This window comes from Eurosta solidaginis, chromosome 4 (genome assembly GCF_040869045.1).
Source record: "Eurosta solidaginis isolate ZX-2024a chromosome 4, ASM4086904v1, whole genome shotgun sequence".
Lineage (NCBI taxonomy): Eukaryota > Metazoa > Arthropoda > Insecta > Diptera > Tephritidae > Eurosta > Eurosta solidaginis.
The window spans coordinates 204211516-204223606 of record NC_090322.1 but is presented as its reverse complement, the minus strand read 5'-3'; the positions used below and the strand labels follow the sequence as shown (position 1 = coordinate 204223606).

The 12091-nt window shown below is 30.9% G+C and overlaps 1 protein-coding gene and 1 long non-coding RNA gene across 8 annotated transcripts in view; one reads left to right on the top strand and one right to left on the bottom strand.

The window, feature by feature from the left end:
• Positions 1–12091, bottom strand: part of LOC137250915 (uncharacterized) — a 570288-nt gene that overhangs the window by 286522 nt on the left and 271675 nt on the right. The window lies entirely within an intron of this gene.
• LOC137250907 (uncharacterized) overlaps positions 1–12091 on the top strand; it is a 341188-nt gene that overhangs the window by 315636 nt on the left and 13461 nt on the right. The gene's annotated exons all lie outside the window — the stretch shown is intronic.

Genomic DNA, 12091 nt, shown 5'->3' with positions numbered 1-12091 from the left:
TAGAATCTCTTTATTTGGATATTAAAATTAGTTGACTTGTACTTAGTTGATAAGCAAAGCAGAGAAAGCCCCCCTCCCCCCACTGACTATTTTTCGGCCATTGCCATATAAAAGTAGTTAGCTTTTTTTTGAAAGAAAATAAAAAGATAATAATGCAGATTGATTTATTGGAAACCCACTTCTTGTTAGCTTGAAGTGGGCTTATTTTCCTGCTGGATAGTTTATCTAAAAATATCCTGAAACATGTAGGTGACACCCTATTGTGCATATCGATAACTGTGCTTACACCTTCATTCTATTATTATACCTAATTATTCTTTTACTTGATCTAATTAATATTTGTTACGAATTTCAATTAATAACTAACACCAAGTTTCATTAGATAGATATCTATTTTATACAAACGTACTTTTTTCTCTCAGAATGTTCTACATGAAACGTATGCATGGAGGTGCAATATTGATTTATTCTGTTATTAAGTTAGAGGGAAGGTGCTTTGTATATTGAATAATGCTTGCTTTTGTAAAGTAATTTTTTGATTTGATTCAAAGATAAGTTTTAATTGAAATTCAATATTGAAACATGTAATTAAGACGTTTAGATTGCGCATACAATAATCTAAATATGCCACAATATAATCTAGTGTGCATATATATGTACGTATGTATTTAATAGTATATATATTAGTGAATATGTTTTCATGTACGTATTTTACAAGAGCATCAACCTTGTCGCGCATGCGCACGTTTTATTGTAAATTAAATATTTGTGAGCGATATAACGGTGTATTTACAGAATATTAATAAGCATGTGCCAGAAAATCTGATCTCATATTCAATAGAACATAGCTGCACATGATATATAGCATCTTTAGGGCGAACTAAACTAGTATAAAGTATGAATGTAAAAGATTTCGAGTTCAATACTCAGCTCCCGAGAAGCTAGCTGATGAAGAAGTGAAATTCATAAATATGTCCTAGTAACCATCAATTCAATTCAATTTATTCAACCATCACCGTTTGTAAACTTTGTAATTTTTTTCAAATATCAATAAAAAAAACAATTTTATAAAGCAACTAGCAGATCCGGCAGACGTTGTTCTGCCCTAAATTTGGCCTACCTGCATACTTTTTAAAAAGCCTTTTCCGTCTAACTCTGCCCTCCCCCTCTTCACTTTTTCTTAATCCTTTTATTTACTACTCCCTCCGTCTTTTTCGTTCATCTTTCTCCATCTTCGTCTAATTCTATCTATCTCTCAGTCTATCTCTTTTGTTCCAGTCCCAGTCCCACTCCGAGTCTCAGTCCCAGTCCTAGTCCTAATCCCAGTCCCATTCCGTCTCTGGTCGGAAAAAAGGATCGTAAAAACTAATATAGGCAAATTTATATACAAAATTTCAGGCAAATTGAATAGAACGTATGTAAATAGGTATGTGAGTATTATTAATTCATATCTTTATTTCGGCTTCGCATGCATATTTATCAGTTTTGCCAGGTTGATGCGACTAAAACGAATATCACAATGAAAGTTACTTTAGAGCTCTCAGCAACAGCTTTCATTTGATATCCATATTGTATAAACACTGTCTAGGCATTCACTGGCCCACGTGTTGGCCTATATCTCGAGACCCTAGTCACTCAGGGGTATGAAAATTACCCTCTACTAAAGCACTCATCAAATGCTTTCATTAGTTATCTATATTCTATAAACACATTCTAGGGGTACTCGGGTCCACGTTTCGGCCTATATCTCGAGACCCTAGTCACCCAGCGGTATAATATATTACTCTGTACTAAAGCACTCATCAACTGCTTTCATTTGATATCCATATTGTATAAACACTGTCTAGGCATTCACGGGACCACGTTTTGGCCTATATCTCGAGTCCCTAGTCACTCAGGGGTATGAAAATTACCCTCTACTAAAGCACCCATCAACAGCTTTCATTTGATATCCATATTCTATAAACAAATTCCAGGGGTACCCTGGTCCACGTTTGAACAAAATCGACGGACGTATCTGTTCAAGCGCCGGCGACCAACTAACACACATTTTAGCCTTTCCTTTTATTAATATGTATTTTTATTTTTCACACTTCACTATAATATTAAAACGAAATGCAGATATTCATTGATTTTGAAATTCGGCTTAAAAATTGCACATGGAACAACTAAAGACTCTCCTGAATTAAAAAAAAAATGTCTTAGTACTTCTAAATCGCGGGCCCCCTCAGAAACCCCGGGTCCGGGGGAAATACCCCCCCCCCCTCTCTGGACGGGCCTGGTGATGTGCTATACTTGATATCATTCGCTATAATATTTTTTATTGATAAGCAGGTTGTTTAATTAAACACCAAGCAGTTACACGGAAGTATATCCGCACCACCTGAAAATATGAGTGCCGCTGCGTATACGTAACATTTTATTATTACGTATAAACATCTAAAAAAAATTGCAATAAAATAATATTGCGAATATAAACTGAGATATAACCTATCCTATATTTCAAGTTAGATCAAACTACACACGGGGTACAAAACAAATTCAAAATCGGTTCAGTAGTTTAGGAGTCCATCGCGGACAAACATAGTGACACGTGATTTTTATATATAAAGATAAGCATGTCTCGCTAATTAAATACACAAACTTTTTTCAAATCAATTAAATTTTTTTTCAAATTAAAGGAAACTAATAATTTGTGAAAAATTTAATCAACGTGTCATCAGGACGGACAAGGCGACAGCTGTTTCGATTATACCTTATATAATCCGGGAGTGTGAGAAAAGACTTTGAAGAGATTTACAAGGTATAATCGAAACAGCTGTCGGCTTGTCCGTCCTGATGTCACGTTGTTTCAATTTTTCCCAAATTATTAAATAAATTATAATTTAAAAATTGCTTCAAATAAATGTTTTTATACATTTAAAAGCAATAAGTGTAATCCCCGCTTAAAAACTCATACATAAAGGAAACTTATTTGAAACCTAATGAAACTTTTTTTCGAATCAAATGAAAATGTTACCAATTCTAATTGTTTTTTGTTTATGAGAGCTAAAAGTTTTGAACTCAAGATTTATTGTACTAATAAAAGTGTACTGAGCTAACTTAATTTATGTATCAAGAATGCTACGTAACGTTAAGTTTCACGTTAATCAAGAAATGTCAATCATTTCTCTTAAAACACTTATGTTATTGTTAAACAAATAAAAATAAAATTAAATAAATAAATTTCATTTCGTTTAACGTTTATAACGTAAACGTTGTTTCGTTTCACGGCGAAACGAAACGAAATCATTTGTTGATTTCGAAGCAAAATGGCATCGTTTCGTTTGTTGAACATCCTTGGTATGATGAATTCCGAAGGTAAGAAAGATTAATTTCATCCGGAATATATTTTCGGTTTTTGAGTTATTATCTTGTGATGTTGAAATTGAAGTAACTGTGAAGTTTGTAAAATAAACCGTAAAAAAATTCAGACCTCGATTTCCAGTGCCATTTTATTCACTGAAATTTTTTGGAACAGCCAAAGTTCTTGGACTAATCTAAGCTCAACTTCACTGCAGCTTAAACTCACATTGAACAACTGTGCATTGGGTGATAGGATCTGACTTAAATACTTAAGGTAAATTATAAATAGTCGTTGGGTTAAAGAAACACCCGAGCAAGTGCAGAATACATAAATTTGTCGAAAAAAAGTGAAATATTGGTCTTCATGCTTAATTTGGTGCTGACTCCAATGACATATATATATATATATATTTTGGTGCCAATACAAATATGGTGGGTTATTCTACGTCGAGGTCAACCTATTGTTGTTTTAAATCGAAATATTTCCAAAATTAGTATGCTGATTTGAAAATGCTTGCAACGCTAAACTAGCTTACAAAAAAATCTTTTAATTCATGTATATATGTACATGTTTAAAATTCCTAATAAGTATTTACTAAAATCTTACAAAAGCCCCTTTTTGCCAAAAATTTTTCTCAACAATTAGCTTTACTTACATATTGTAAAAGTTGCCTCAGCTACTCCCAAATAAAATTAGCTTTCTTATGATATATCATAAGTCCACTTAGTCTAAAAATTTAGGCCTATTCAAAAGAATTAATCCTTAGCCAATCCAACACCGGCTACGCCATTCACAGTATCGATATATGTAAAAGAACCAAATCATACAACTCAATCGCTATTTTTAGTTAATAAAGTTTTAACTTTTGATGTAAAGGTATATACATATAGCAAATTGAAGGTGATATAATAAAAAACAAAAAAAAAAAATCGACGGCAGAATAATAAGCGACAGACAAACACTATTTCTGACACAATATTTCAACCTTTAAGACTTGTTTACAAAAAACAATGTAACCACACAGGTACAACAGACAAGCACGCATCAACAAATAAGCACAAAACAATAAAGCAACCAAATCAGCAAACATGTAAAAAAGGTAAACGATCAAAATTACTGACTTCTACCTACTCCAGCTAACCACAAAAGCTGATCCGTAAAAACCACCCAGTTACTGAATAAACACACACATATACATACAAAAAAATTCAATGGGACAATACCTGCTTATGCAACTACGAACTATAAGTATAAGACAAACGATAACAACAGTTTGCACCGACAAATTACACTGAAGATGGCGCAGCGACGATACCGGTTTGTCTCCAAACCAAATTCGACAAGGGATGGCGGAAACTCGTACATCAATTAATATTTTACCTTTCTAGTGATACACATATTCATATTCAGAATTATGGTACACTTGGGAATAGCACATATTTGCAATGTCAGAGTGCTTAAGAGAAAATGGATAATTCAATTTCATTGCAGAGGGAAAATCCCTAATCTTATTTCTTAACTTAACGAAGCTATATAACGAATTAGTATTTGAAAAAATTTTCCTCATTATATTAGCTGCAACATCGCTACGATATCGCATTAATTTTTGTCAGCGGTGCAACGTTTAAGGGCAGGTTTTTCAGTACAAGTTCAACTCAGTTTGTCAGTAAAACTGAGTTTAATCTTATTTGCAGGTTTTCATTCCACTTTAACTGAAGTTTAAGCTGAACTTAAGCGGCCGATCTGGCAGGGTTAAACTCTAGTTAATCTATCAGTTATTTGCGTTCGTTCGTAATGGCGTCGAATATACCCAACAAGCATTCAAAACAGTGACTCAACTTGAGAATTACAGCGTTCTCAGCAAAAAAGGGATTTTCTTATGTGTAAAGTTAAAAATACTAAAACAGCAATAATCTATTTTTAATTTATAACGCTTCATTAATGCTGCCAACATGGTGTTTATTTCTTACAATAAATAGCTGTTGGCTTTGGTGGTACCACCTTGGAGAAAATCGATATCCATTGTAGAATATTAACTGGAGAAATATGCTGGATATTAATATGAGAGCTATAAATTTCTTAAAATCTCCCAATGGTTGGAGAATAATTTTAGAATGACGTTGGAGATCAACTCAAGAACTATTAACTTCACAAAATTTGTCGAAGGCTGGATAGTGATTGGAGAATGATGTTGTATATCAACTTGAGAGTTATCAGGTGCAAGAATAATCATAGAGTGATGTTGGATATCAATTTCAGAACTAGATATATATTTCTCGAAGGCTGGAGAAATATTTGTCTCATGTTTGTTGGGTAAACCCAATTCAGCTGTTGCCGTATCTACAAATTAACTAAATGATAAAAACCAATGTTGCCATGCAAAAATCCTACCCCAAAGCTGGCCTTAAGCTTTGGCTGAAAAGTACTACAGAATACTTTTACTAGAAGGGATAAGAAATAGGGGACATTCCGATTTGTCACGTCTTTTAAAAAATACCAAACCTGCGTGATTAAATCTCAAAAAAGGACCACATAGCTCCGTATCAAGCTCAATTCTCACGGGAATGCTCTGGATCATTGGGAGACTTGAGAAGCAGAAGTCGTGCTATTTTTGTACACGTGTTGTGATAGGTAGATGTTGCCGTTGTGTTTCATTTAACACATACGGCTAAAGGCAAACCAGTGACATTTTTGAAAAAGGAGTTTTATTAAGGGCATAGTTGCCAAACTAAAGGCAAGAATGTAACTAATTATCTGATTCACAAATTTGATCCAGACTTCTATCTGGATTTATCTGGCGTCGTTTTTGCATTTATATGCAAAATAGTTTTTCTGGCTCAGGATCTTTCCGACGGGATGATGGCTATTGATACCTCTATTCAAGAATATTCCACCAACAACATTGTCCTAAAACATAACAAGTTATTATTTACATTACATTATTTATAACAAGGTATCTGGTTAGACACATGAAACTTTTTCAAAATTTAAGAAAATGCGCTGGCTTTCGAACTACATAATATTTTTGCAACAATAAATGCAGAGTATAAAAAAAAAGATAGCATCTATTAGTTACCGTCAAAGGCAGCCGAAATATGTAGTTTTTTTCAGTTCATAATAATTTAAAGCAATGTATCTAATTAGCTTATTACAATTGAAAGCACACATAATTAGCTCAAATTCCATGCCTTCACAAGTGCAGATACAAACCCAATTAATTATCTAATATTTCCTTCATTAACGCTTCATCATCCTTGAAAACGAAAATATCAAATAAGATAATTACCTAAAAACTAGATCAAAATACGCTTTTAGCCTATTAATCTCGCTTTCAAGCGCCGCTTATTACATACTTAGACACCCTAAACTCAAGTTTAGCTGCAAGTCATGATTTGAAATTTGAAAAACAAAAAAAAAAAAAAAATAACAACAAAACATATAAATTAGGCGCTTCACAATTGTGCTTCCTTAACAACAAGCCAAGTGTCTACATGCTGCATTTGCCATTGAACTTGGAGAGATCGTCAGAAAAAGTGATCAATGAATACAACAACACAACTATAAAAAGTCTAATAACGAAGCAATCTCTGATCTAATTGTACATATATAGACACTTATACCTATGTGAATAAAATTTTAAACGTGAATCAATGGCATAAAATACTTGTTTTGCCAAGTCATCCCCAAAGCATTTTCGCCGTTGTTAAGTTGATAATAGACGGTCTTCTGACTTGCGCGTCCGGCTATTCGAACGTAAAAAACGCAGCGAATGAATTACAAACATTGCATTCATGAAAACAAGAAAATAAATAAACAAAATAGTATAGCTAGCATAATAAAATCTGAACAAATTGTTTAAAATGAGCGTCTGCACGAGCTACTCAATGACGCTTCAACCAATTTTGGTAGCAATCACGCGTCTGGTTTGTTAGAATGTCTAGACGCAATTCAAAATTACACTCTGTTACGTAGCTTCGAAAGAATTGTTTGGGGTGGTATATTTTCAACGTAGAATGAATGGTAATAAGCTGAACAGAAAGTAATATCTCCAAAAATTTATAAATTATTAAATAAAAAAATGACTCCTTCTATCTATATAGGGTCATTTCCTCGGCTATGCGACCTACGTTAAACACAAATTCGTTCGCTGCATACATTTTTTAAAAAGAGTAACTGCGGCGTGGCATAAAAGATGGATTTTAATAGAGCTTACGATATTTTCTCGAATACAAGCGAGAATTTCGAAACCCCAGAAATCGAGAGCATCCCGACATTAAATTAAGTTGCTGCCTTTATACTCTTAAATTTTGGTTTTGTGGAAATTATCTCTTGTGTTCGAGAAGAAATTGTGAACTGCATATAAAAATGTCTATGTAGCTACTCAAATGAATATCGGTAAGCTCGATAGCCTTGCGAGGATTGCAATATTCGAGAATATCGCGATAAGCCGGTACTCGTGAGAAATTTCTTCTCGAGCAATTTCGAAAAAGATCAAAGTTTTTAAACAGAAAACAGTTGATTGCCACCAAGAATTATTCTAGATGTCACTGCATTAGACTATCTATTAAGTTTTAAATGCTTCTGATTAAAAAATTCCGATACAGAAAAGTTTAATCCTTATTTATAGCCAATGTACTTAGTTTGACCTTTTTTTTCAAAGTTATTCCGTTGAGAACAAATGTGCCGCAATATGGATTTGAGATACATACATACACCTCCCACCCTAAAATTTTGGATAAAAAATTAGTCTTTCGTAAAAATAAAATGTATTTGCCTCTTTTGCTAAAAAAAAAGGCGTGAGTAAGAAGTACTCTTATAGTTTGATGTGTAAACATACAGGTGTACGTCTAGATTACAAAAGTTGTTAAGTAAACTATTTATCGGTAAGAACCGATACCAACTAGTTAGTGTTTTATTGTCGATAATAAATAGCGAATTATTATTGTCGAGTTATCGATTTGTTATTGGCTTCTTATCGCCGAGTCATCGCGAGCGTTTGAGAAACCGATGAGTCGTTGATAAAAAATCGATAACACGCTATTAAAAAATTGTTACTATTCCAATAAAACGAAATCGCTAAATTTTCGATATCTTGTCAATAATTTCTTGAAAGCAAATCGATGCTTTCTCGATAGCTTTTCGATAGTAAATCAATAATTTTTCTATAACATATCAATAACTTTGTGATACTACATTGATACATACCTTTTCGATAAATAATCGATAACTTTTTGGTAACATTTCGATAACAAACCGACCACTTTTCGATAGTAAATCGATAAATTTTTAATAACATGTTGATAACTTTTCAAGTCATTACGTTTTTGACAATTAATCGATAACTTTGCGAAAACTAACCGAAAACTCGTTCATAAAATGTGTCTAACTTATTGATAACCTTTGTTGTCGATAGCAAATTTAAAACACTTCGATAACAAATCGATAACTCCTTTATAATTCGTCGATAGCACACCAATAACTCGTCGATAAGAAATAAATAAATCGATAAATGTACATTTAAATTTTATCGAATTTTTAAATAGCACTAATAAGACCAACTGATTATTCGAGGCTTCCGTGTATTACGCCAGTTAGAACACAATTGCCTCAGTGTAAGGTTTTGATAAAATATTCGCATATTTTTCATATCAACATCAGGGCAGAGCTTTAACATCAAAGAGTTTATGTTACAAAAACGAGATCGTCCCTCAACAGTGGTTTACAAGATTTTTTTCTGTATACCACCAATGCTGGTATTTTGTAACCTACAATACTGCTTGATTGCTTAGTTGGATCAATGATGGCTCTCAGAGGAGGTCCGAGTGGAGAAATAACTAAACTCAGGCGTGACAGTGTTGCGGTCGGAGTCGATATTAGAGCTTTGTAGGATGTGTAGCCAGAAGGTTGGAATTGTGTCTGTAGCGTTTTACTATTTATTTGAATTCGCGATCTTGATTGGAGAACAGCCAACTTGGTGGGTCTTTATTTTTTAGGGCCTCACTTTATAATTATAATAACATTAATAACGTTCATTATTATATGAGGATTAGTATATAAAAAAAGAATCTTTAAAGGTTGCATAGTGTTATATGGCTACTAAAAGATTAAGGCAATATAATTTTTTTGTTGTTGCTCACGTCCATATACTATTGTTTATCCATTAACCGCGGATGCCATGTTTCCGCATGGTTAACAACTTCATTTTCATTGAAAACTATACTTATAAGAATCTTTTTCAAACCAATTGAATTGTGGGATTCTATTTTGGGTGGTACGAGCATTTTCTATTCACTGTCAAAATGACAGTAAAAAAAGCTACTTAGCGTATGGACAGTTTTGCTTTGCTGATAAAAAGGGAGCACGACTGACAGCGCTTGTTGTTGAAAGTTGGTTGAAGATATGAAAAATGAGAAAATACACAACAAAAGCAAAACATATAGAAAAAATAGATTAGTAACAAGCAAGTAGAAAAATAAATCTTGTTTTTTTTTTAGTTAGATAATTGCGATTAACGTCGTTTTTACTGTTCCTGTTTTAGTTTCGTTTTCGTTATGCAGGCCATTAGGCCAGTGATTACTTTTATATGTGTACATCATATATACTACTATAGTTGATATAAACTTATATTTGTTCATTGATAAGTATGCATGTATGTATATATATGTATTTATATATGTATGTATACCTGGTACCACTTGCATGCTCTCTGTGAAGTGGTCCACTGAAAATGCAACCAAATGCAGTCAGCCAAGATCAATCCAAAATATTGCAGTATTGGCCATAACTGGTTTGTTTGAAAAAATTGAAATTGTCAATTTAATTAATTGCTTCGAAATTAGCCGGTATACGGTTTTCCATGCCATTATATTTTCAACTTAACGATATTTCTCAGTCGCCACACAGTGAAGTGGGAGAATTTTTGAAACTTTATTTTGTTTTGAATACTACAGCTTTCATAGTAATATATGTACATACATGTCATAGGAAAATTCAAAAATAAGCTTTTTTAACTATAAAAAAAAAATGTAAAAATTGTGTTTTTCAATTTCCTTTTTTTCCATTTCACTTCACTATTTTATTTTATTTCATTTTTTATTTAATATTATTTTCTTTTATTTTATTTTATTATATTTGATTTTATTTAATTTCATTTTATTTTGTTTTATTTTCTTTTCTTTTATTTTATTTTATTTTATTTTATTCTATTTTATTTTATTTTATTTATTTTATTTTATTTTGTTTTTTTTATTTTATTTTATTTTATTTTATTTTATTTTATTCTATTTTATTTTATTTTATTTCACTTAAATTCATTTCAATTAATTTCTTTTTATTTTATTTAATTTTATGTTATTTTATTTCATTTCATTTCTTTTCTTTTTATTTCATTTCATTTTATTATATTTTATTTCATTTCAAATCATATTATTTTATTTTTTTATTTTGCTTTATTTCATTTTATTTTGCTTTATTTTATTTTATTTTATATATATTTTTCTGTTTGTGAGCTCTAGGCCTCTTTTAAATAAAACAACTCGTTTTGTTGCTATTATGTATTTAATTATCGATATTTCGATCTCAATCTGCAACAAACCGAGTTGTTTTATTTAAAAGAGGCCTAGAGTTCACAAACAGAAAAATATATATATTTATTCATTAACGGCCAATAAACAAATTAATTATTTTATTTTATTTTTTTTTATTACAATTAAATTCATTTCAATTAATTTTATTTTATTTTGTTTTATTTAATTTTATTTAATTTTATGTTATTATATTTCATTTCATTTTACTTTGTTTTGTTTTATTTTATTTTATTTTATATCATTCAAATTCACTTCTATTAATTTCATTTTATTTTATTTAATTTTATTTCATTTCATTCCTTTTCATTTTATTTAATTTCATTTTGTTATATTTTATTTTATTTCAATCATTTTATTATATTTTTTTTTTTATTTTGCTTTATTTAATTTTATTTTACTTTATTTTAGTTTGCTTTATTTCAATTTATTTTATTTTATGTTATTTTATTTTTTTTATTTTATTTCAATTTATTTCATTTCATCTCATTTCGTTTCATCTTATTTTATTTTATTTCACTTCATCTTTTTATATTTTTTATTCATTTCATTTTATTTTATTTTAATTTATTTCATTTTGTTTTATTTCATTTCATTTTATTTTACTTCATTTTATTTTATTTTGTATTCTTTATTTTATTTTGCTTAATTGAATTTTGTTATTTTTTATTTTATTTTCTTTTATTTTATTATTATTAAATTTTTTATTTTTTGTATTTTGCTTTATTTAATTTATTTTTATTTTAAATAAATGGATGGAGAGTTGGAAGTTCTTGGTTCCGTTGCTCCTATATCGCAGAGAAAACGTAGCTGCATGAAACTTGGGTGTGTGAGGAAGCCTATGCTCATATTTTTATAAAAACCGTAAAAAAAGGCCAAATAGTATTTTTTTCCTGATAGTTATAACTTTCCACTACTTCACAACTCCGTATCATTTTCGTACAAGCGTTTAATACCAATTAAGTGATACCTATAATTTTTTTTAACTTGGCAGCACAAATGTACATCCTTACAATTTGTAATGTAATAAAAACATAAATTCATATAATAAGGTGAACCATTGAAATGTAGATAGCACGTGCCACGAATATACGCGCACATGTCCGCGGCTATCCTCACAAAGAGATGAGCCCCACAAGAAAAAATCGTAGATACATAGAGC